Consider the following 26,876-nt stretch of genomic DNA (forward strand, 5'->3'; position numbering starts at 1 on the left):
TTTCATTCTCACAATTTCCGGCGCAAAATGCTGCTTGACCATGGCATGATCTTTCGTTTCGACAGCTCAGCGAACCTTAGGAGGTAATTATGGGATAGAAATTGGATTATCGTGTAGAACATATTATGCTTGTACGATGTTGTGGTGTGTGTAAGTGTTTTATTTTTTTCCGCTACAGGTAGCTGTTTATTGTAATTGGATGACGTATTTCGTTGGTTATGATTTAAGTTTAAATAAAATGAAAATAACTTGAGGAATACATTGGAAAGTGTAAGCCAAAACAAAGAAGGGTCGATTGTTGATAGCAACAAATCTTTGTTTGTTTCCTTTACACCATTTACCGATCCAAGAGGATCTTCTATGTTGCTTGTAAAGTATCCCGAGAGCAATCGATGAAGTAGGAAGAAATTAATAAAATGTCAATACAACCGTTGAACCGATTATATGCATTAATTTCTCCCTGCATACCAACCGAACGATCGATCACAACGCGATATTGAACTTCTTGGCTGGGTGCTGTTTGGCATACACCATCCCGAAGGATTGACCACAGAACTGCTCGAACAGGAAATGCATTCAAGAGCATGCCGGTTCAAACTTCGAAATGGGAAATGGTAAATGGTTTTTTCGTCGTACGTATCGGCTCCAGCTGGTCAGTTGTACTGGAAAAACAGAGCGCAGAAAAACAATTTCTTAAAGTAGACTAGCTCGACGGGTTATGGGGGAGCTACAGGTTCCGTTTTGTATTCCCGGTCAGCGTCATACCGACACCACCTTACATTCTCTTTTTCTTTTCCAAACATCAGACCAGAATGAGTATCAAAGGAAGCCTCCATCGACTTCAGTTGAGAAGAATGAAGAAAGGCAACACTCTTCTCTAGCTGCTTTCGTGCTATAAACGAAGATTTTACTGCCCATTTACCAGATTAGCGTCGTAGCTGCACGTTTTATTCTCTCAGCACTTCTTACGCTTCTGTTTCCACACCGCCGGACTCTAATTCTACTGTCCAGGATTGGAGTATTGTTTTTATTCCCGGGCTTTTGCTTCATTACACGATCCCTACCATTTCCTCCAATTTATCTTAGTCGTGGTTCCGTATGCAGGAGCGCTATTTATGTATAGCTCCACTGTGAACCCCACTTGCCATACCTGACTCAGTAAATTCTTAGGGATTACAGGTCGCAATCTGAGAGTGGTTAACAGTTGTAGCTTTATTAGCATCCGACCATAGTTGACCGTCCGCGGTTTAAGAAATAAATCGGACAACCACAATCAGGTGTGGACAGTTCAGAGACGACCGTATGTGTTCAACGCTTGAGGGTGTTTTTTTAATTGCTTTCTTTAAACTTCGTTACCCTAATGTGAAGAAGTTTTCTTTCGGGAATTAAGAAATAATGAGCACCTTTCTATTAAACTCCTTTAAATGTGTTGTTTTCTTTTTTTGTTTCAGATCGAATGTTACAACGTCTTAGCCAATGGTGATGTAGCTGCGAACCGCTAACCAGAGTGAAAAGTTATTCAAGTAAGTGTGGGCTTCAAATTGCATATTATTCCGATAGCTTCCAAATGCCAAAGGTTGCTCTTCAAATGCGCTTGCTGTTTACCAGGGCCAATCTCGCTCGAGACGTTGAATGACGTTCATGAAACATACACCAGCGACGATCGATCGAACATGCCCCAGTTTGTTATTACACCAACAAGGTGCATTACAACGCCGCGGACACGTCCGGCTTCGAAAACGGTCCCGTGCGAAGAGAGAAACATGGGGAGGTAGCCAATTTCAGACATGCCAGACCAAACCAGACCAGACTAAGCCCGCGTTCCGACCACGGACGAGACAGTCCCGATCACGAGCCCTTCATGAACGCATAATCTCTTTTGAATGCTCGCACCGCCTTCTTCAACCCTTCCTGCCAACGCTTCCATGCTTGCAAACTACTAATTAATTGTAATAACAAATTATAACAATTTCACCAATTTGTAGTACGCATTGGTAGTGCGATACGGTGCGATCCACTGAGTGATCGAGACCAAACGCGCGCGCGCGCGCTCTCATACATGATCATAAACTTAGCTCGATTTGCAAGTTGATTATGCGCGATTAACAACATGCCAGCGTGTCAGACATGAGAAAGAGCATGGCGCAGCCGCATACGAAAATATGCACCCTTCAAGCCTCCTCCAACAAAAGTGTGTTGTGTTTTCTTTCCCCGCTAACCGTCGCTATTCCATGCTTCGGCTCGCTCCCTTCCTTCCGCACGCTTCCGATAGAGCCATCACCAAAACTATCAACGCGGTTTTACCCGCGCATGGATCGAGGAAAACAAGAGCACGTTGAGTAAGAGGCGGTCGAGTGAATTCCAATTATTTCCACCTAAAACAAATAATCGCAGCTTCGGAGTGAAATAATCACCTCCCTTCGCCCCGAGCAGGCAGACGTACGGTAAACTGCAAGTACGGGCGTCTGAGCTCAATGAGTTTTGCGTGACATACAAAAATCAGTAAATTTGCATAGTAATTGAAGAAATCCTGTTATTAGCGTACTCGCATCAAGTTGCGGTGCGCCGGTGGCTTACCTCCGTCGACAGGCCGTCTGCTTTTCTTCAGCTGCAAGCCCGGCAATATTATGTGTGGCAGTGTGCTGAGTGCCGCCTGCGTAAGCTTCTGCGTTTCTTCCACACGGGTGGGCCCGGTCACGTTATCTGCAAATGAATTACAAAGATTAATTAACAAAATGCCGATCAGCAAATCATCCCATCAAACGGTTCACAACGCACAGCCAGGTTTTTATTGCGGTGGCTATTTTCATTAGAGAAAATCACCATCAAATCTGTCCGACAAATGTGGTGTAATGCTAGCGATTACAGTAAAGCTGACATAAAGAACTTGAATGCTACCATAAAACACGAACCGCTTTGTGCCGTCGAGCATACACTTCGAGCCGTCGTTCGGTAAAGTCTTATGTATGTTTTCATGAGCACAACACTTTTACAAATGTTTTGTGCAGTAGTTTTCTTCCAAAAACTATTTACGATATGAATTTTTAATTACTTTTCGAGATTGTGACGGAAGCGGGAATGAGGGGTACAAAAATGGTATTAAAAAGCTTATGCTTTGGTGATTTAATGGCAAGGTCGCCAATAGAAATTCCGACACGGATTCTTGGATCCCTATTTAAAAGCAGTAAATCCCACCCTTCTTCGCTTCATCATGTTTGGTTTTTTTGTTTGACGAATAATTCACAATGGCAGGTGAAACAATTCCACTCATCCCAACGAAACCCACCGTTGGTTGGGATTTTACGATCAAACTTCATTATAAATGCACTGTGGCAAAATAAAGGAATAATGCGAAATGCTTTTATTTTTATTTTGTTCATTTTTCTTGCCAGTCGGCCTACGGGATAAGACAAACAGCATCATCCACCCCCTTTTATAGTTCCGTCCGTGGAAAGAGGATGTATTGCTAAGAGACTTCAAACAGACATCAAGCCAGAGGTCGAAACATCAGAGGTCGCACAAAGCCAGTACGGTAGCGTTAAATACGTAGTAATTATCACTAAATTACATCTCGCCATAGATCACAGTTTTCTATCTTCTCTCCCACTTGCCTGTTCGCTTTTTCGTCCGTCACCTGCGTCCAGTGTGTTTGGGAAGAGTAAGGGAAAGGGAGGAAATCGTGAACGTGATGCGGCACAAAAGAAAGAAGAAATTTAAAGTCAAATAAAAGCCTCATTAACATTCATTTTTAACGGTTGAAGAGACACGCGACCTCACGCCGCCACTGCTACTAGGGTTGACTCGCACGCTGTGTGTGTATACAAGTGGTCGAGTAGCATATGAATTTTGTTTTGTTTACGGTAGAAAGGGAAAAACAACACGCTGCACACAACGGCTCCCAAGACGCTTCTACATACTGCACGAAGACAAACCTTCAAAGAGGAAGAGGACCTGATCTCAGTGGTCACCGTTTTCCGTTTACATCCGTACGAACGCAAATTGAGGGGCTGGCGGATTAATGTATATTTATTCCGCCATCAAGAATAATTATATGATCAATTGTGTGAACGCTCGTCATGGAAATGATGCCATTTGCAAATGTGTTTCACTTTTCACGCTGTCCTAGTTTAGCATGATTTTTTGTTGTTTTTTTTAATTTCTAATGCAGATTGTTAAAACGAATTTTATGTATTTTTTCTTGAGTGATACGACGCAGTACGCCCATCTTAAAGAGTCGCACAATCAACAGAATACCCGTAAAGTTTGTTATATGGACGACTTGCTTGGAGCTGTTCTCTCCCATTTTAAACCAAGTGAAACTCCTGGGATTTCGGTGCCCTACGTACTGTCTTCTTATAACATTGGGCCCAATTTAACATTGTTGAACTTGGAAATATTTTCCCTTCGAACCACAGTCCTTTTTTTCGCTTTATTTAAACTGCTACTCAGTGTCTCCTTGACGCAGGTGATCCAGGTGGACCTTGGGCAACGATAGCGTTCGCCACGCGAAACGAAGAAAAAATCTCAGCTTCAACATTTAACCACACACAGCATTCGCAAGTTTGCAATCGCGGGCATAATCAAGGTTTATTTTATGGGTGCTGTAAATATCTCCGACGAAATGATTCGTTGTCGAACGTAATCAGTGGGCAACCGAGGGGAAGCCTGAAGGAAAGAAGGGGCAGCTCGAAGGGGTCAGTGAAGAGAGAGAAACAGATCCGATCAAACTTGCTCCGATTACTTGATGTGTGACTTTTTGGTTGTGTTGTTTATTTTTCCTCCACCGAGGCATATTTCTTATTTTCTTCTTAATGTCACTTATTTATTCGTATCCGTTTTGTTCCCTCGGTGCGCCGTTGTTGCGCATTTTTATTTGCTGACTGATATTTGTTGGCAAGGTTTTTTTCTTCTGTTTTTCTCCACTGATTGCTTGCTGTTTGATTTTTCGCTCCATTGCAATGCCACACCGTCAAAAGTTCCCACGCAAGCGAATAGGTAAGAAAGAGCGGTAAGCAGCTGGGTTAAGATGAGGAAGCGGCTTTTAGGAATTTGTTTCTCAAACACGGACTAAACAAATAGTGGTCTGATAAGCAAAGGAGAACATAAATTAATGCTACCACTTCCAGCGTCTCGGTCAATTAATTGGGTCATATAAAAACAAGCAATCAGATTTCACTAGCTCCCCCGAGAAAAGGTCGCACTGCTGCTCCGGCTCACATTCGTGGCTAGTAACCTCCTCAGCAGGTTTAGGCAGCTATTTTCTACGAAAGAGCCAATTTTCAAGTGCCCCAACTAATGCAACAAACCACAATTGTGCAGCTCGTTTGTTTGTTCGCTACACCGTTGCACGAACCTTAACAAAAAGCCCGTCCTAATGATACCGGCAAACGATTCAATCCAATCACCTTTTCCTCCAATAAACACAATGAGCCACGACATGAGAAAGCCACGCAAACCATGCTTCCCGCCCAATCGCAAACACACATACACACGTGCCCCACGAATGGGAGAGTAAACACGAAATAATTGACTGTTTTCCACGACTCCTCTTATCGTTATCGTGATAAGTAATTTTTCAAGGTTATGGATTTCTTTGGCTTCATCTTGGAATAGTGGTCGGGGTGGAACTGCGGTACCGTAAATCGGTGGCGTGCAGGCAAGAGTCTGTAAAATCCCGGTGCCATGTTACTCGACACTTTCCCACATGCGACCCTCCAGCGGAATGTGTAGAAAAGGCTCGCCGTGTTCCGCTGTCCCGTGCGAGGAAGTTGAGTTATGTGCAACGATGAGACCACACGAAGGAAGTGCCTGATTCACGCCACGGATCTCCTTGGTTGGTACCGGCCAACCCCACAACCACAACAGCCACCAACACCAGGAGAAAAATGGGAGACCCTCAAATCCGCGTGGCTTCGTGACTGCCGTTTTGTATTGTCTCGTTCCAGGAAAGTACCAGCTTGGCTTTTTTTGTTTATGGGTTTTCCACATTGCAATCTTGCCTAGGCGCAAACGCATGTTACCTTAAAACCGGAACGAAGCGAGGGATGATGCATCGTTAGCAGCCGTATGCGGTACGCTTCAAAAGACCCGGTGCAAAAGAGACAAATTGCAATCTCTAATATCTTATTTTAGAAGCTTCCACAAAGGCGATTAAGTACGGCACGTAAGTACCACCTGGTACGTTTGAATGCACGTACGACGATGACACATTCCAGCGGCAAGAAATTGCAAATACGAAAACCATTTTCTTTCGGTGTTTCCATCGGTGTGAAAACAAAATGAAGTTGTCATATATGGCATCGGTGTTTGTTTTGCGCTTCATTTCGGGATTGTGGCTAGCAACAAGTGGAGTTTCTATACGGTAATCGTGTACCGTTAGTGATCATCGTTTGGCGAAGATGATTTGATTAGAAATCGTACACCCTTTTACAACTACTTTATGAAGGTATCTCAAAACTAGATCACGCACAATCGACCTTCGTGATCCCTGGGAACTCTTCAGCGTTCGAAAATCGTGCATAGTTTGCTCTTGTGGAGCTTGTTTTAAGGTGAACTAAGCAATGAACGCAATTTTGAAAAGAAACATTTGCTTTTCCTAAAATAAAATAAACGTGACCCCCCTCGCAAACATTCCGATTCGATCGCCTGCAAAGTTTTCGATTCCACCGACGATCCGTTTAGGTCGAAAAATGTCGGACCTAAGTGCCTGTACTTTAATTGTACTTTTACTGTGCTTGCGCAATTATCGAAGTGCTCATCGTTTGCGAAAGGACGCCAATCGGAGGCACTCAGCAGGAAAAAGAGCCCTAAAACATTGAACGCCCCATCGTGGCCACCCCTCGTGAATTTTCTGCGACGATCGTGACTTCATGAACCATATATATTCGACGCAGCACGTCGTTTGCTTACGTATTATGCTCCAAATTTTCGTCCAAGGGGTTAACCCCAAATTGATGACCTTTGAATCACTCGCAAACCGAGCTCCAATTGAATCGAACAAAACGATGATCGAGGAACTATCCGCGTCCGATTGTAAGCTTCCCGAGTCTCACCCTGCTGTTTTGCTGTGTAGCGATTCGTACGTTCAATGGGTGACGTGACGGATGGGCAAAGAAGATCACGAACATCTACGTTCAAGGCCTCCGAAAAGCCGTCGCGGCCTCCAAAAAGTGCGTCTCTCGAACTCGAATTGGCAGCTAGGTCTGGCTGTTTGTGCGAACTTGAAGCTTCGGCCAGTTGAAGAAAAAAAATCATCTGGTAAATCGACCAGAAGAAGAGAGAAAAAAACGCAACACAAACTGTTGAAAAATCAAAGCACATGATGTACCACAATACACGAGTCTCGATTCATCGCACAGAACAATCACAACTTTTTTTTATAGTCAGGAAAATGAAAAACTTACAACAACCAAAAACCACCCTACATCCGCTGGTGGCGTGTTGTGGTGTTGCCGATTGTGCAATTGTTGATGCTTCTTCGATTTGTTTTACTTCAACTCCACTCCAACTCCACTCCAACATCCTTCCACCGTCGTCATCAGCTCACTTCGCATTAGTTATTGGATGTATAGATTCGCTTTTCTAACGATGCTGTTTCGTTTTGATTTTGGTCATTGGCTTCTTTCTTTCCCACCTCGATGCACCCTTTCATCCACCCGTCTTTGCTTTTCGCTGTTTTTTTTGTTTTGATGGTACTTTACGGTTGGGTGTTTTGTTGCTGCTGTTATTCTTGCTCTGTACTCCTCCTCTCCGAACGATTCCACTTTTGCTGTTATTAGTATTTTCTGTCTTTAAATTTCAGTTCGAAAATGAAAAGTTTCCCTCTCGCATGGTGGTACGCACAGGCGAATCTTTAACTTAGTGGCGCACGTTTTATTGTGCGGCCATGTGTTAGCCAGCGGTTTCGTTCGCCCCTTTGCACAGGCACGGGTGAATACGAACGAAATCGAATCTGGTTACGGTTGTACGAGTCACGTGGAGCATTTTGGGGAGTAATTAAAGCGCTCAATTGTTTCCAAATGAGCTGGCCGTATAGTCGGATAAAGCACCATATGGAGGCATAGTTTTTTTTTGTTATTGACTAGTTGTTGCTCTTTCAATTAGACCCATTAGGATACGTTTTACTTGGAAACAATTGATGAACAAACGAGCTAATACTGCCGGTGTGATACGGTACAAGTTCCTTTACGTATGCAGCAATGTTCCTATGCTTAAGATTACTGTGAAACTTGGCTCGTGTTTTCGGTTTTTTCCTTCCCCCAATAATTCATCCCGTGCACGGAAAAGTGGAACAAACGCAAGCCCGCGATAAATTAAACTACCTTTTTTCGCGCAAGCAGCTGTCTCCCGGACGACGATGATGGCGTTTCGTATTTGGTTCTTTCGCACCGCGGAGAAAGGTCACAAGTTAATCCAAACACCCCTGCGCGTGAGCACACAACACACGCAACACAGACACATACATGTACACTATCACGGACACAAACATAAGTGCTGTACTTTATTCACCTGGCCCCATTGGAGGCTGTACGATTTCCACTGCTAAATCCAGATATCGGCTAGCGGCATTCGGTGACGAATTTTCGCGGTTTTCGCTTACAAAGACTGGGCGATTGGCGAAGATTTCAGTAGTGACGAAAAACGTACAAATGACTTCATCATTATTGCTTTTCGTTTCGTTATCGGTCACCGCCACGCGGAATCAGCGGCTTCACTCACTCGCTTTGTCACACACAAACACACTCACACTAACACCAATTCAAACACCGACACACACATGTTAGGCGTGCGGAATTTTTCGACAAGCTTCGTGCTGTAGTAACAACGGGAAGAAAAAATTATGGGGATAATTACACACTTTTTCAAACGAACCGACCATCGATCACTTTCTTAAGCTTGCGTCTGCTGCGAGATGCAATGCCATTTCCAATTGTGCCGGTCGACAAAAAAAACGCTTTCAGATCTTCCGTTTATTTGCTTTTCTTATGCTTAGATTTAATTTGTATTTATCACTTTTAGAGCGGTCAATTTTTCTCCTCTTTTTCATTCACCAAACACGTTTAAGAGCGCTTTCCACGGCACCGCGGGGGAGCGTGGCTTCCCGTGTGTAAAGTAATCTCGGTTTTGCGATCATTCACTAACAATGCAGCAACAATGAGTACGGCAGCGATGTTCCGCATTTGTATTAATATTCATTTTGCCGTTTCGCGAGGGAAAAGCCACCCCGGGCTAACATTGCATTTATTTTTCGCCTTAACTTCACCACACCTCACACACCGATGTTTAATGATCCTTTACGTCGGTTAACCGACGGGTTGGAAAAGAATGGAGTTGTTTCACATTTGCAAAGTAATCTTCCTTCCACTTCGTTAATTTTTCCACCTGCACCGAGATTAGGATCGATTTTTCAGTGACACCATTCACAACGTGTGGTGTACATTTTGTTTTCACTGCTTGTCCATTTTTTTCCAATCTTTTTCACCCACGCACACTCACGATCACATGTATCTCGGGAAACACCAAGGGACCGAAAAGCCTTTCCGAAGCTCATCCGGAATGTGTAACGTGCGTGTACTAAGAACGGCAAAAAGTCACAGCGCACAATTGCTTGTGAGGAAACACAAGCGCAGCAAAACAGCCAAGCCGTCGGTAGTAATCCAAGTGAAATTCTGCTTAAATACTTGCGTCCAACTGGCGTCACTAACGTGCGTGGATTATAAACGTGACCTAGTAGAGCGCACCTGCTTTCGCGTGTATTTGTGTGCCTATGTCGTCTGCACAAGATTAGCATTCGCGATAATGTTTGATCATAAGATGAGGACGATGCGCGAGTAAACGATGATCGGTAGCAGCAAGAATGAGTGAGTAGGATAGATAGGGATATGGTGGCTGGGGATCCGAATCGGGAAACGACGACGGTAACGGTGACTACTACTACAACAAAGAAGACGACAACAATATTGTGTTAGAAGAGCACGAAGAAGAAAGGAGGAAAAACTATGCACTCTTGAAAAAAACGTTATGTTGATGTCGTACCTCCAGACCGACTGACCGAGTAATACAGTATCTCGGCGTTCCCAACCGAGGACACGTTCCATGCTCCACACTATGGGCGCTCGAACGGGTTTTGGGTACCGGACACTCAGTTACCAACAACAGCCAAAAACCCGAACGCTGTAAAACGGTGCACGGTTGTACCCACGATCGTTACCACGAGCAGAGGAACGATCAAGAGAGCGAGAGCTTTCGTGTAAATCCGTTTGGAGCGGTCACCCATCGCCATAGTAACGGATTGTTAACGGCGTGCGTCACTCGCCAAGCCAGATCGGCAAGGGTAACTCACAATCACTCGTGTACGAAAGACAGCAACGAGCGATCGCGAAACGAACCTAGCGCTCGCAAACCATGATCGGACGAGCTTTCGAAGCATGCCAGTGCACGATGACGATTGATCAACATGGCCAACGTGCCATGCCCGTCAAACAAAGAAAATGTCCAAAGCTCGGCCAGCATGCCGGACGGGCGTAGAAACGAGCATTTTAATAACTGTTTAATAAGCGGGTTTGAACGAACCATATGAACAAGCTTAATGTTCATACGACGAGAAGTAATGAGCACCGGGTGCATTATGGATTAAGAAAAAATCCTTTGCAAAGATTTGCTTGGTTCCATATTTAGGAATGAATCGCAATCAACTGCTACATGCAATTCATAACAAATAAAAACGTTTCTGTCATTATATAAATTGTTTCTCTAAAAAACAATTTTCAGAAGAAACAAATGCACTATTGTTTAAAGCTCAACTTTTACACGCAATATAACTATATTACTTGAATTGAAAATATAAGATATTCAAGAACTTACTATTGTGGAGTTCTGTATTTAAAACAATTTTTTTATATCTTTTGATTACGAACGTCACACTGTTAGCCAGTCTTCTCATAGGTGTAGAAGAAATTTTAGATGGAACAGAACCCGGTAATGCTCATCTCGGTTCGAACAAAACTGTAATCACAGACCACCGTGAAGTCAGGCGGAATGTCACTGGAACTTTCATCGGCATCTTTTATTACCACAAAATGCCCACCCCATGCGAACACTGCAATGCAATAGCGCTCAGTCGCAAATGTAATAAATCTTTACTAAAGAAAAAATCCGCTGTACTGAATACCTTAGCAAAGTAAACAAAACCCTTCGCGCCGTTATCGGATGCCGCTACGTACGCAATTAAACAATTGACCGAGATTGACCCTTTTTGCCACAAAACACTCGCCTCATGCACTTGCATTGGAAAGGGGTATTTGATTTATCCGAGCTGTTGATGTACAACCGCAACATGCAACCAAGACGCAAGTAAATTAAATGCAGCGTGTGCTGCTTAAACGCAACACCACGCAGATCGATCGGACAGAATCAAGCCAACGTTACGTACAATGAGCCAATCGATAAGCAGTCTTACCATTACTGCACAAAATGCCGATCAATGTGCACACACCGCACACTGGCACCCGAAATGCATGCATACACTGTTCCGGAATTGGTGGCGGCGAATCATGAAACAATAATCATAAACTGAAATTTCTGTAATTTTATGCAATAAAATGAAAATACGTTGGCTCGCTTGATTGGCATATCATTGGGATGGGATTGGTTTGCAATGCGCGCTAACTGACCGTCCGACGTTCACTTCCCCACACTTTGTTTTGTCTTTCGTGCCAAAAATTTGTTTTTTTTCTTCGTGTTTTTGTTTTTTATCGGCTACCCACCCTTCCCTCCTTCTCTTTCCGTTTCTGATTTGTTCGTGCATAATTGATCAAGCATCGCGTAGGGGAAGAATTTATCACTCAATTCTTGCATGTCAGTTGTTCGATTTCTTCTTAGCACACATTTTTCAACATGTATCACATCAAGCTGAGCAGGATATTCGTCGAGTAGGCTCGATCTCCATCGTATCCTTGAAGGGTTGCTCGAAGCGATCGTCAATTTTCGGCAATTCTAATGCTCGTCAATGTTCTGACCGTTTTCTGATCGCGCATCTCAATCGCTGTGATACGACGACTGCTGCTCGTCAAATTCGTTCCGTTTTCAGACTCCCAATTTTTCATTGTTTTTTTTTCCTTGTTCGTCTACGGTTCGAATTGCGATACCATTAACGGGTTCACCCCAAGCAGCTCAAGCAACTTCAGTCCGCGCACGAATACTATATGAATGCACCCAGCTTCAGCGCAGTCGGAGAAATAATGGAAAAACAATAAAATTTTATTGTTTCTCCGGAATCATGCACAATCGGTCTCAGCAGCTGATCATTTGTCTTCATTTCGCAAACAAGAATCGAACACGAAAATGACTCCAAACAACAGCACTTGCACTCGCAACAAGGAAGGAAACGAGATGCTTACTCGCGTATTGCCTACCAAGCTCGTAAGTAAGACATAGTTTACCCTTGATAACCATCGGCCCTTGAGTTGCACATCCAGGGGTCTTGGAGGCCCTTCCTGCAACGTCATTGCTAGACGTTTGGGGCCGCTGAGTCCGGCAAAGGCCGGTCCAGGGTTTGCAATTTATTTTCATCGCCTGATCGCATTTTTAGCTGTCATAAAATATGATTCATTACTCTGTTTTATTGATTTTTGACGCTTCATTAAGAAAACTTTCCTTGTTTGGCCATTGTTGAGCGTTCTGGTTGAGATTCGTTGTACAGCGGCTTTACCGTGGGAAGGATGGGGTAGGGAATAAAAAAAAACTTGTTTCCTAAGATTTCTTTTCAAAACAACTGAGTTCCATCCGAGTTCAGATGCAGCCAGCGAAAACGAGTCGAATCGTTAAAATTTTCGCTCGTCTGCAGTAGGGTTCCTTGCTGTTGCCGACGCACAAGTCTTTTGTGCTAATTGGACTACTTAGGCTGCGTAAAGCTTGCATCCTTTTGCCTTGCGCGATTGGGTTCATCGTCGCACAATCGATACTTTTTGATCACTGTTCGTCCAAAGTTAATGTATGTTTTTGCGATTCGCTTAGCATTGAGTGCAGAAAACGATCGTTGTAATTGCCTTGCAAGGATGTGACATCGACCCAGCGATTTACACGGTCCTGTTTTGGGAATTGAAAGTATTGATGAACTGGATCAATTGAAAGATTTGACGTCGCAAAGAAGGAAGCAACAGTTTAAGGATGTGTTGCTTTCGCTTCACTGTGATTTGGGCAAATCATTTGGAAATCCCTTTGGTGTGCGACACAATCACCCACTTGGTTGAACAGAAAGCCATCTCATTATCGCAAGATGTTGGTTGAACAGTGTGCGTACGCGACTGAGCGCACTCTCTAAATGGTTGCGTGCAGTAATAATCATATTTCTTCGCCATCTCCCACTCCCAAAAAAGGGATACAACGGAGGCCGTACTTAAAGGGTTGCAGTCGCGATCGGCTTTTTTTTCCTTTTTGCTGCCGCTGACCCCTGATACTGATTTCGCCATGGAAGGCGTGCTCGTGCGTGCTTCTTTGCGTGAACAATGATGACTTTCAACCCTGATTGGTTCCTGCACGACTCGTTTTTAACTTGCTTTTATTGCCCGCGCGCCCTCCAATTGAAGACAGGGACTTTCTGCCGAAGTCGCTGTTTTGCACTTTTTAATATTCAACTTTTTTTTTGTCGTGTATATGCAGTACACCACTACAATGAGGCAGAACGAATTGTCTTGCATTCATTTTATATATTTGGGAGGATATTTTTACGATTTTTGTGCAGTGACCTCCTGCGCAGTGGTACAGCAAATTTCGAATTCAAAACAGGCACAGCGCAACCCAAACATAAAAACAAACACCACTAAAGGGTAGAAAGGACAAGAGCGTGAAGTAACGATCACATTCGAACGTATATTTGCCATCTTTCGTGTGTGAAGATTTATTCATGAAATGCTGCAAAACTTCCACGCACGCGGCTCGCCAAATGAGAACCGATAGCTTGTGGTTTGATAAGTGGAACAGTAAAATGTTCGATGGGTTTTTCACCTTTCAGATAACAGAATCTCTTCCGCTTGGCTTCTACGTTCCTTATCTGACTTTTCCACCACTTTCTGCTTCCTGCCACTTTGGCGTACATCATTCGTTGCGAATTTCGGGACTTTTGTCCTCGTTGCGGATACGGATACGGATACTGTATTAATCCCGCTCAACCTCCCGACATTCGAAGTCTTCCAACCGCCCTACCCAAAAACCAAACTGTCGCGCGGTCAATGAAGGAGAAACAAGATTTTCGGTGCAGATTTTTTCTTGTCGCATTGTATTCAGCTCCAGAGATAGGTGCACTGGTCGGCGGCTCACTAGCACACACCAAAACCTCCTCCCCGTTGCTTCGCGCAAGGCGTCAGACCGTACGCGGCCACCGTCCGTCGAAGGAAAAGCGAAAAGATAAACGCAGTCAATTAAAACTAAAATAATGCAATTAAGGTTTTCAACTTGCATTCTTTTGTTTTCACATATTTTATAAGCACCGAAGTGGTAGGAGTCAGACAGCCACACTACTGGTAGCCAGTGTTGTGAGCGAGCACTTTTTATGTGTGGCCATAGGCTAACCTTTGTTCTGGTTTTGTTTCCTGGCCATCTTTTCGTTTTTGGGTGAGTAAATTCTTTTTTTTTTTATTTCGGCCAGTGAATGTAATCGGAATAATATTTCATGAAACTTTGTATAAATCTATCCCGGGCCAAGTCTCGTCTGATGTCTGATGAGACAACCAACCCTAACCCAGTGTAAGTGGAATCGTGTCGCCAAAACAATGTTCCCCTTGATATCTTCCCATTCCGCGGGTGAAGTAAACAAGAAGAATGAAGTTACCTCTTCCGATGCCAAGCCTTCTTGTCACCTTTTTGTCGCTTTTGAACTTTTACCACGTAGCAAGCGATGGTCGTTCCAGTAAAGAGAATTCAGTCATCAAATAGTCAAAACAAAACCAGGCAAATAAACATTCATCGAATGCCGGACGCATGAGTTGCATCACCGGCATTCCACTTGTACCCTGAATTGCAAAACTATTTCAAGCTTTGTGTAACATTTTGAAGCTACAACACACATACATTAAACCAACCGGTGTCATTTCAAAAGTGCATTCTTTACATTAGAGAGCGTTAACAAGGAAAGTCTGAACGGGGTTTGGATGGGCCTCCTGTGTTTCGAACATAATTCGAACAATGTTGATTGCATTCGGTTCATATTATGAGCTTTTCTGGAGGTTCCGATTTGAGCTTCATTTGTGCTGCAGTCTTGATAAGGAAGTACATCTTTTTCGTAGTCTTTGCGTCTCGCAATGTTTTTGCCGAATCAAGTGATAAGCTTTGAAATTTATGTAGGCTTTTTCATCTCTTTCGGCCACCTTAATGGCAGCTTACGACTGTCCTTCTGAACAATTTTGTTTTAAAGTTCGAAACACATTATTTACTTGTTGGTCTCACAAGCTTAATTAGAGAGCAGATCACCCACTAAATGGATCGCTTTCGTGGAGCTTCAGGATCAAATGTTCCGCCCAAATGTATGCCGTCGTAATTTTGGCCTGATCATTCGTTTTTATTTTTATTTTCCATCTGGACTGACGGGGAATCAAAGTGATCTTTGTTTGATTGTTCGCATACAAAATTGGTGCAATGATCGTAAAGCATTTGCTGCTTGTTATCCTTACGAGCAAATAATGCTCCTCGGGCTCGCTCTGAAACGTTAGGATCGGTCAAAGAACGAGCTCAGTGGCAATTGCAGTGTTCACGTTCGGTCACGTCCAATCGAGCGAAATTCAGTAGCGCTGAAGCTGAAAAAATGAAACCACAAGTACCAAATAAATGCATACACACACACATCCCATGGACGGTTTGATCGTGTGGGCAACCCAAAAAAAGCAACCGGTTTCGCCAAAAAGTCTTGCTCGCTAAAGAGGCAAAACGGGATTTTGTTTTATATGTTATTTTCCCGTTTTTACTTTCCTTGTTTGCAGCAGGCTTCCCAATGCAACATTTGCTTTATTTCGAACCCCATCCTGTAATCGCCATTTTATATCGATCAACTGCAGAATGCATTTGCCCCACTCCGGTTCCATTGAACGCCCTTGTCGAAATCTGTACGTGAGCTGGCAGAAGAAGAATGATGCAAAATAAAGGAGAAGCAGCTCGTACGAAACAAAAAGCAAAGGTTGTCGAAGTAAAAATGGTCCTTCGTAGGATGTTGATGGACATACAATGGGAATGGAGAGGCGAGCGGCCGTGTATCCCGTGGAGACAAAAGGGACGGGCTTGCTGAGCCATTTATGCTGATGGTTGCTTTTTATGTAACCATCTCGCTCGCACGTTTGTCACTGTGAGCGCCCCGTTGACGCACCAGGATCTAGCAACGACAAAAGAAACACGGAATCTTCAATGCCCGAAATCGAACGGAACGGCACTCGCAATAGCTCTGCCCGTTCCGTGATCTTTCCTCGCTTCATTTCGGCTGTCCCGGATGGAGTATACACTGCCCAAAAGGTGACGAAGTCTCGAAAAATGCTTCTCAAGTCGCGCCTTGTCAGGTTCGTGGGCTGCTGCTGCTGCTGCTGCTGTTGCAGTTGCTGAGTTTTGCCAAAACGGCCACAGCCAAAATGCCGCTGACACGAGGCAACGAATCTCCTCCTGTGGCGCGTTTGTGTGTTCGTTGTCGTTTCCCTTTTTTTAAATTTCCTGGCACGGGTTTTTTGCTTCATTTCTGCTGCACTCACTCACTCAAACTCACATGATGCAGCCCCACCGTGCAGTTGTATTCGTCTTTTAAACTGCATATTTATTTTTTATTGCGAACATTTTGATGTTTTCGCATAAATTTCTGTTTTATAAACTTTCTCGTTTGTATCGCTATCGGATTTTTGATTACCTTTGCGCTGGATTGGGTTGGACTTTTCAGTGGCGCACAATTTGAGTGGGGAGCAGTTTAGCTTTTGGGACAGGTTTGGCGTTTTATTGCAAGTGTTGTTTTCCAGTTTCTGTTTCGTACTTGCGTACACTGTATTGTTGGAATGTTTTGTATTATTTTTGTTGCACCGGTTCACCAAACGCACACAAAAAGCAGACACTCATCATAAGGCAAACAAGTTTCAACATTAAAATGTTGCTAAAGGATGGATAGGGTTATAAAATGCGAACCTTGTTGCGGTAATCGCTTAATGAGGCTATATAGGTCCTGACCTGCCCAGAAATGGAATCGATGTCATCGTGCATGAGGTTAAAGTTAAAACTTCCTTAGTAATGTGTTTCCAAAGCTGCAATCTTCAAATATACACATTTTTTTTTATTTTTTACCCAAAACTTCTATCATCATAATTTTTTTAAATTTTTTCTACACATTTTGTTCCTCTTCATTCACTTCCTTTAGGCGCCGCTTTGAGCACAAAAATAAACAATTGATTATTCAGAGCGATAAAGTTAATTAAAACATCCTTGATGTTATTAAAATTGATCCGCCCAGAAATGGCACCCAATTTGGTGGAGGAAAAATTGCGCTCAGTTGGACTCCGATCGGGCTGCAAATATAAACTGCAGTACAAAATGGAATACCATGTCCTGAGTGAGACCACCAGCGAGCCACTGGCAGTGAGCGTTAGCCTCGAAATTTGGGCTTAAAATATTGAACAAATTAATTAAACTCCAATGAGATTAAGCACCGTTTGTAGAAATGGGTTGAGTAAGAAATAAATTCTATAATATACGCCCTTTCCTGTTCATTGCAAAATGATTTATTGCCTCTTTCGGCAAACTTTCACTGCTTTATTGGTAAACTCACAGACCCAAATGATATATGATTGTGATCAGCGGCATGTGAAATAATTGTTTAAGTGCACATTACATTTTTATGAAGCTAACAACTAGATCGAGAGTCTCTAGATCTGCGTGAATCAAACTGATCAAACATTGTTGGCACATTGCATTTCTCTTCAGATGTTCGTACATACAAAACGATGCTCTCTCTTAATATTCTCAGTCATCCTGTTCGACGATGTGGGTGGCACACCTCCGGAGATGACTGGTGAGCAAACATATGCCCCGAAAACCATCATATTTAAACGGACGTTTAAATACTTTACCGTTCGCCAACTTTTGACACTCATGCTCTCTGTATCCTGTTGTGGAAAGTGTTCCGTTTCGTAGCGGTAGGTAGAAGTGTGAAATTTACACATCCAATGAGCCGAAATGAAATCCAACAAGCTTCATCTGCTGTTTGAAGTTTTCTCTACTCCGCTTTACCGCTTGTTAAGAAAGGTTTGCACAAACGAAACCGCACGAAAATATATCCTTTTGCTTGGGCTATGGTACCGGTTTTTTTATCCTAAGGCCTTCAGGCGCTTGTCAGGAACAATTTTACCGTAGCATACCCACACGCACCTTCAAAGGGGAGCTGCTTGAACCGAAGATCCAGCGTGCTGTGGTGTCTGCTTCATGTAGGTTCGAAAAGTCCTGTCTTCGAGCAGTAAAATCACGGAAGAAACGATCATCCTTCGTTACCAGAGTAGCGATTTTATTCCGCATTCGTGCAAGGATTGTGTGTAGTGTAATTTTGTCCAAGCCCTCCTGAGCCCAAAACCAGTACTCGCCTTTTGTGATAATCGTTGGCAATTATTTTACCAGGCTCTAGCAGTCGACCCTATACATACAACATATCTGCTCTCTTGCGAGGGGGTTGGGTAGTTTTGCATACCACTGCACCTTACACGCAATGGATCCCGCAAGCCGTTAGCCGCTTGTGTCAATCTTGAACCCAAAAATCTCTTTTTAAACCCCAAAAAAACCCAAAACAATCGCCAAGACCTGCGTGTTGTTCGCTTGACACGAGGTGTGCATGTTATTTTTGCCCGAATTAACTACGTCTTTGTGTCTCGTAGAAGGGGTGGCTTTTTGTTGTTGTTGCTTTGGAGCCCTTCAGCTGCAGGTAACAGTCAGGCGAAGGGTCACAGCTTGATTGGTAGTCGGCGTTTTAATGTTAAAGAGTTTAGACCACTTTTTCACACCAAAAGTTCACTCCGGAGTCCGCATTAAGAGGCATTTTTTTGTGGTCGAAATGATCGCATAAACACCCCTCCCGGTTTGGTTCGTGTAGTTTTACACGCGCGGTATATTTCATTGTGCCATTGATTTTCGGGACGCGGCTTCACTTGCTAGCACTCTTCTGCGATCGTGCGAACAGTTTTTAGAGGAGTAAGGCAGTACTACTACTGCCCAGGGACGGCGTTTTTGTCGGTTATCTGCCACTTTCGGAGCATCTACAAATAATAATGCCAGAGTACGGTGTTGAGGTAGCGTAACTGAAAATCCCTTACCTCATCGTAATCATCTTGTATGACAGACTGAATTGTCATAATTATGGCAATTTGCGTTAATTTTTTCCTCGACCCCTTTTCGCTACCATTCAATCTGCCGGAGAAATGTTCACTGGGTGCAGGTGAAAACAAATTCATTGCAACGGCCGAGAGCGTGTGTAACTGGGGACCACACGCATTCTGCAACACTGCCATCGTGTGTACATTTAACGGATATCGGAAATATACCGAAAGAAGGTCCAGCATAAAGAACACGACGGCAAGGTTTATGATGAATTGTAACTTTGATTTTTATCGACCGATCAAGTTGGTCAACACGATCGCAAAAACCAACTCTAGGCTTGGTGAGTTGATAATGGTTTGGCAAAATTATCCTACTTAACCGGGCCAAAGAGTTTAGCCTGGTTGAAGCAACGAAGAAAACGAAACTTGTGATTATTTAATTAATTTTGATCGATCCGATCTTCGGCTTTACGAGTTCGTGCGAGGTCATGCTTTACCTGATGGACACTTCTGAGCAACCTTACAACGTGTTATCAATGCCAAGGTCTTCTTGTTTGCTGCCGGACGTTACAAATTCGGCGTAATGTCTGCTCTGGTCGCGCTATTCAATCGAAGTGTAATTTACGATGTGCCATGAGTACACAAGCTAATTGCGAACAACGTGCCAGCAAAGATCGGACGCGAAAGATAAGTGTCTTACTGTGCCGGCCCGGGACATACGACCGATGTACCGAAGAGTTTTCAAAACTCTTTGTGCGACGAGTAAAATTATGATAAGGGCAACGAAACAATTCTTGATTTCTTTTACCCAAGGTCGCTAATTAATGCCTAAGGAACTTGGTCCCGCATTGGATAAGCAATGGTTTAAATTGTTGTAATATTGAAACGTTGTTGGTTGCGGCAAATTGGCTTGCGGATACTGGCGACGAATTTCGCCAATCGTTTACTCAAGTTTGCATTCACGTTGTTAAACATTGGCCTTCGTAATTGCGTCGTTAAGTTGCTCCAAACTGCACCGCAACTGTCGGAAAGATCGGTGCCGTATCGTCTTCAATACACTGCCGATAACTTCATCTCAGTAGAAATTGGCCCGTACAGCCTGCGGATAATATGCAATGAGTTTTTAAACAACCTTTTTGGCGCACCCATCCTGTGTCGAGGACGAAATCACTAATAATTCTTTAGTGTGGAAGATCCTGCAAGCGACCGAGAACTTGGATAGTTTGTTTTACGCTTTCCTTTCCATAATGGATCCCATCCGGCAGGTTTGCTTGAAGAATTGTACGCTTACAAGTGAATCAGTCAATTTTTTTTTTGCCTGATCGCTGTTCGAATGATGATTGATCACTCGCTTCACCTGTTTTGGGTCCGTCTGATAAACGAATCTAAATAGTGGTGTGACAACACAAAGAACAATTGTCTGCAGGCAATCTGGTCATGGCATGATGCAGGATCCATTATTTGTTATGTCGTGTTTTATAATATTTCCTTTAAATCGCGTATAATAACATGGTGGAGTGTTAAAACTGGTTTAAACCGTCCCGCTTTACCCCGCTCCCTAGACCCAGGGGGAGTTTTTCGGTTCCTGGTTGCCGGAAAGTGCTTTTGCATTGGATTTCACATATCACGCTACCGAGAGCACGCTAGACCGAGCAAATAAAATGCCAAAACTTCAAACAGAGACACAATCGGAGGAAAGATAAATGGCAACAAAAAAATATGTGTGCATACTGGCCCAACGCCACCCCAAAAGCGTGTACCGGTTCAATGAGCCACGAAGCCTATAAAAACCAAATCAATCAAGAACTAACAAGCGTGGCGCGTAACGCTAACAAGTCGAATCCGTCGCCACCAGAAGCGCCTTGAAAGGCCGGGCGAGAGAGTCAAGGCCGCGCGGTAGGATGTCATGCAGACCGCCGTCGAGCAGGCAATATCGTCCAACTAATGGTCTCTGCGGTTCGTGGTAGGAACAAATATTTCGCCAAGCGGAAGCGATTCGCCGCTCGAACCGGTAAAAACTCGTTTCATTCTTTTGGATTAGTTTTTGTTTTTGCTTATAGTGAGTCGCCCGGAACGATCATCCGGCGATCAGGTGGATTTAAAACAAATCATTTTTTGCAACCCTCACGCCCCAAAACACGAAACCGGCCGAGGGTTATTATCATATTTGTTTGGTTTGATGGGAGTTTGAGCGATAGCTGCTCGAGCAAGTACTGCTGGGGAGGGATTTTATTTGTTATTCAAGAACATATGCCTGCAGCCAGGGGACATTGAAACATTTTTTGTTGTTGTTAAATTCTTGCAACTTGTACAGCGGTTTAGAAAATATGCACACAAAAAATCATGGTATTTAAATACTTGAAACGTTTTCATGCAGCTCTCATAAAAAAATAGTAAGTGGCGGTGAGAAAAAAAGGCCTCTAATCATGACAGCAAGTTTATCCCGAAATTCATTCACCGCAAGCAACCGACCCTGTACTTATTTACTTTTGGCCATTTTCTTGTCTTAATGATTGCTCTAAGTTTATTTCGTTTGCCGTTTTTATCTAGCTGCGCTCACGCATTGTACTTTTGGTCGTTTAATTTGATTAGAAAATTTCCCATTTTCCCGCAGCCCATTAATCACTTGGGCTGCGAAAATTCACCGTTTCTGTGTCAAACAATTAACAAAGCTGAAGATCGCACCCTGAGGGGGCATAGAAAATTTGCATTTTTACAACCATTTTATTGTAGCATAATTTCATTTAGGTGAATTAAAATAAATTAAGCGAAAATGATTCTCTTGTGCCAACCCAATATGCGGCAATGGTTGCCGCCGTGTTTACTAATGTATTGTAGCCAAAGGCAAAAAATTGAAATTTATACACATTTACGCACGGAAAGCTCATAATATTCATAGGTTTCTTGTGTCGCAAGTATTATTTATTTCGATCCAACAACCGGCAGCGACAAGCTATCGAACCGGGCAGCCCCATAAACCGCTAATGGCTTTCTACCGGTTATTCAACATTTCAGCATTTTCCCACAGCATCTAGCATACGGCCTAATGAGGTCACTTCGATATGGACGATCGATGTATGCAGTTGGTATTTTAATAGAGGAAATGCATTTTACAAACCATCCCGAGATCGTGTTTAGCGGATTGGCGTTTGATTAGAAATTTCCTCCTATCGTCGTCGTCTAACTGTGGCTTGCTTAACAAGGCTGACTAGCTGATGGAATACATCATCTTAAATCTACGAACTTCTATTACTATTTGTGTGGAATCGTTTTCCTTTTCCACTACGTTTTCGAGTCCCCCATTAGTATCGTTGGGAAATTGTTTTGTTTATGTAAAGAAAATTTACAGTTCAGTTCATCATCACGTGGGAATTCAAAAATGGTCTGTAACATAAATATCTGCATTTGATGTGTTCAAAATCTTCAAGAGCGGCACTATGCCAATACAATCAATTCTAAACGACATCTACCTTTATTCATTCAAATCACACGCTTGACCTAACGTTTGTCATATCAATGTATCCGGAATTTGTGAATAAAAACCTACAGGTTTCACAATTGATCAATAAAACAATGAATGTACAATTTCTCTATTCGCTTTTCTCCGCCGTGTGTTTTCAACTCGCTCGTACCGTACCATTCCCACCGATCTTTCGAGCTGAACTTTGAAGGGATAAATAACTATCAGGCTTGGCACTCGCCGAAACTAGACAATCGACTCATATTTTATCGATGTCGTTCCTTGGACCCAACGACGAGCAAGCAATGACTCTTTCCCTTCTGTCTGCAAATACTATTATCCTTTCAGCAGTGCACCGGACTCTTGCCAGACTTTTGTTGTCCGATGCCAGGCAATTCTTTGCTCTGATAACCTTACCATAGCTTCAAGTTGATTGATGTATGCAACGGTAGCAGAGCTGCCGATGTTGAAATTTCTTCACCAACAGACCAACGTTTTGGTTGTTCAGTGAATACCAGTGCAATATATTTTCGTTAGTGACTCGAGAAAGGAATCGTACCGAAAAGCGCAGAGAAAAAGACACAAAGTAAAAAGGAATGATCTTGATATTGGTTTGCAGCACCAAGTCTCCTTTTTTGCACCTGCAAACGATGTTCTTGGCGGCAGTAAGGAGAACGTAAAGTGGGTGTCTTTATCATCAACTCACCTGATCGCGTCGATAAGATAAGCTCCCGAATATTGCATTGCAAAAACACATTTGCTATCAAAGAAATTTATCGATACCACAAATGTACAAGGCGTATTTGGGTTTTTGTTTAATTGAAATTAATTATTTCAGAAAATTCAAGCAGCCTTGTGGAATCTGATAAGTGGCGGATAATTTGAGACAATCTATTTATTACCACCACACACAGGGCATGGCGAGTGTGTAGTGCGACTTTGGAGAATATTTTGAATTCATTCTAATTAAGCCAGCTTTTTCCACCCGCCCAAGCTCTTCGAAAAAAAATTCTATTGTCCCCTTAAACAACTTCAAACGTTAAGCATCTTAAAACAAAGTTCAACCTTTCCTTTTACTTCTACAACCCCGCCCAATCTTCCCCTCCACCGCTTTAGCTTGCAAGTCTCAGTCGCCTTGAAAACGCAACACTGCCAATTTGCAGCATAATTTACAGCGCTTTTTATCTCAAATAATGAAATAATCATTACTCTTTTGCCGCCCCGACCACAACCCCGAGTGGTCCTTTCGTGGGATGTCGATCGACTTTTCAGTTCCCTTCTCCTTCGCGTTCCATTCTTCCTCCTCCGGGGTGGTGCGATGCGATAATGCTTTTGTTCGGGAAACGAGATGAGGTGAGCAGCGACAGAGAGCTAAAAACCGGTCGATCCGATTTGCCACCGCCAACAACATATCCCGGAGGCGAACCGATTGACAAGTGCAACACGAAGCTGAAAGTGTATCGCTTTGCTGCACTTTGCTACACTTTAGTACAGCACCTTTCGCCTCTCAACCTTCCCTCCAATCCCTGCGCATATTCGATCGGGTGTCTCTCGGGGTAGATAGTCTCTCATCAATAATCCACACATCCTGACACACTGATCAAACCATTCTCTGGTCCGGCACGAGTGCTCTGTCGACGACTGGTGGCGTGTTATGATTCCTGGATATTTACCTCCTCTGATCGATGTTGAAGCGGGGGTAACGGTGCAAAATAGCGATTGGCAACGATCGAACACACTGTTCTGAAGGTGTTTCGATTGAACAAATATCAGCTCTGCTAAGTGGATTGATTAGTCGCCGTGTGATGTGGATTTGTTCTCCACCAGCAAACAATATGTTTCTGAAAAAACATTTGAGTCAACCTGCGAAAGTATAAGGTTATGTTAAAAAACAAAAATGAACTCAAATGTCGATTTGATTAGCTATTAAAAAAAAGCAATTTACATACACAACACAGCAAATTGATTTAACGGCAAGAATGGACCTGCATCCATAAACTTATCAGCTCATTTACTATGCCAACTGTGATGCAATATTCTTGTCGTTCTAGATCTCTTGATCCTCGGTTCTATACCCTACCGAAGAGGTCAATGAATCGTGAGCCTCCCACCCTCCATGTTTGTCATGTTTGATCATGTGGGTGTACGATACCGTGTGCCATGTTTCACGTGTTCGCGTGTAAACGGTTGTTCCACGCGTACACAAATCGGTCGGTCACGATATTCTAAACCCGACATGCTGGGGAGCTGCACACTGACCAGCAGGGCGGACAGCAATGGTACCGAACCGGACCGTAATGATCGTAAGATTTGACGAGACATGACACGTTCGGACAAGCGTCAGGTTGATCGTAAAAAACAAGAGCAACAACAACAAAACGGAACGAACCGATCGAACATAGTGCACCCTAAATCCATAATAGAACACCAGAAAGCGTGAATATCAAAATAAGATCGCGAAATCGCCAGTACCGATCAGTGCAGAATGGATTGAGTTTTCATATCGTCGATCAATGGAACAATGCGAGCTGGTTGACGGTTGTTGGGCGACACACACGAACAAGGCTCGTTGCGTAATGCAGATCCGAATTGATTGATCATATGCACGCGTATGTCCATCATGTGCAGCAGAATGTCCCCTTCTCGCCGGTACTTCGTGGAGATTGAAGGACAAACTGCCACAGTGCTCGAAGTGTTAAACTGTATTATTGGAAATAGAGACATCGAAGGTGTGTGGTGACTGGCGATCATATTGATCAGTTCCTTTAGTATTTTGTGTTGTTCACTTATGTGTATGTCCTTGTGCTTTAATTTAGTTGATGGTTCTATTCAAAATCATGACCATAGTCTGCTGTGTCCTTGCGCTTTAATTTTGTCTGTTTAATATTTGCATTTCATCGCCGCGTGGCAGTTGGTTGGTCAACAGCGCTAATTAAATCATGCTTCAATATAGGCTCTGAGAGGAATGTTTACGTTTTTGCATGGATTTCATTTCGACGCACTTTTCTAGTGGCTTCTGCATGTTATACAACACAAAGGATAGCAATATGCTGCAAAACGTTTCGAACGCGTTTAGATTCAGTATTTAAGCGTTTCAAAGCATACCGACCGAATGTGGATATTGCCTTGAGCTTATCTTGCCAGCAATGAACTGCACTCACACGATAGGACATTAGACGTTGAATTTATTATATTAATTTATTTAAAACGGTTTCGCGTTTTGCTTCCGATAACGATTGCCCTAAAGAGATTGACCGCACTTAACGTGATTTCCGTTCGGATCATTCATTTCCTTTGATTTGTTGCATTCGGGCCTCTTCAAATAAACAACAATCAGCTCACAATTGCGTCCTTCTAGTGAGCAACCATCATTTACTCGCAACCACTAGAGTAATCATTTGCGTCCGCATTTCTGCAGGCCACGTTTTTCTCGTTAGCACCAAGAACTTGTTAAGTTGAGCAGAAGTAAGATTGTAACAAAAAAAAAAGCCAACAACACCATAATCGAGCCACCTGTCGAATTCAACCTCGCCCACCCCCAAAGGCTATTAGTTGGACGTACACACATCGATACACAGCCAACGACAAAAGGCTGTTGCTAGGGCCTGAGCCGCGTAACGTACCGAGCTAATCCCACGTTAATTAACGAAATCACTTTCATAAGCTTTAGATTTCAAATTTATTGCCTCGAATCGAAACCGACCAAGTGGACAGTTGATCGTTGATTTTCTCGCGCAACGAGAAGGCGAGTACTTGCTCCAGGGAAGGGGAGTTGGTGTCTGAGTAATTCAGTTCGGTAGGGTGTCCCATTTAGCATAAAGGTTCACGAAGTGGCCTGCCTCATGTCCGGCGTCCTTTTTGCTACCACCGACTTGAAACCATTATCACGTGATGAAGGTTGTGATATGCACTCGCCATCGCCTTTGTGTGCGCGCGCCAGGTGTACTGTTGGACGAACGAGAGACGCCCGGGTGCCGCCGTAAGGGCAACATGATACAAAACCGTGTCCAACAGGTTCACCAGCGACATTAACGCAACCGAGCAGCATAAGACGAATAGATGCATTTTTTTCCCAGCGGCGTTCACCCGAAGAGACTAAC

At 43.4% G+C, this 26,876-nt stretch overlaps 2 protein-coding genes across 6 annotated transcripts in view; one reads left to right on the top strand and one right to left on the bottom strand.

The window, feature by feature from the left end:
- The window catches only part of LOC125763159 (mucin-5AC-like), a 99,307-nt gene extending 88,908 nt beyond the window's left edge, over positions 1–10,399 (bottom strand). Inside the window, exons 1-3 of one of the 4 annotated variants that reach the window (XM_049426000.1) lie at positions 10,005–10,399; positions 8,322–8,812; positions 2,578–2,703 (exon numbers count right to left, since the gene is read on the bottom strand). The gene's annotated coding sequence lies outside the window, so the exon portion shown is untranslated. Of the gene's footprint in view, positions 1–2,577 lie in introns of all 4 variants that reach the window. The other 3 variants (XM_049425998.1, XM_049425999.1, XM_049425997.1) reach the window with 3 other exon arrangements.
- The window catches only part of LOC125763161 (PR domain zinc finger protein 1-like), a 195,930-nt gene that overhangs the window by 85,032 nt on the left and 84,022 nt on the right, over positions 1–26,876 (top strand). For both annotated transcript variants that reach the window (XM_049426001.1, XM_049426002.1), the window contains exon 3: positions 1,452–1,523. The gene's annotated coding sequence lies outside the window, so the exon portion shown is untranslated. The remainder of the gene's footprint in view (positions 1–1,451; positions 1,524–26,876) is intronic.

Source organism: Anopheles funestus, chromosome 2RL, assembly GCF_943734845.2.
Source record: "Anopheles funestus chromosome 2RL, idAnoFuneDA-416_04, whole genome shotgun sequence".
In the NCBI taxonomy this organism is placed as follows: Eukaryota; Metazoa; Arthropoda; class Insecta; order Diptera; family Culicidae; genus Anopheles; species Anopheles funestus.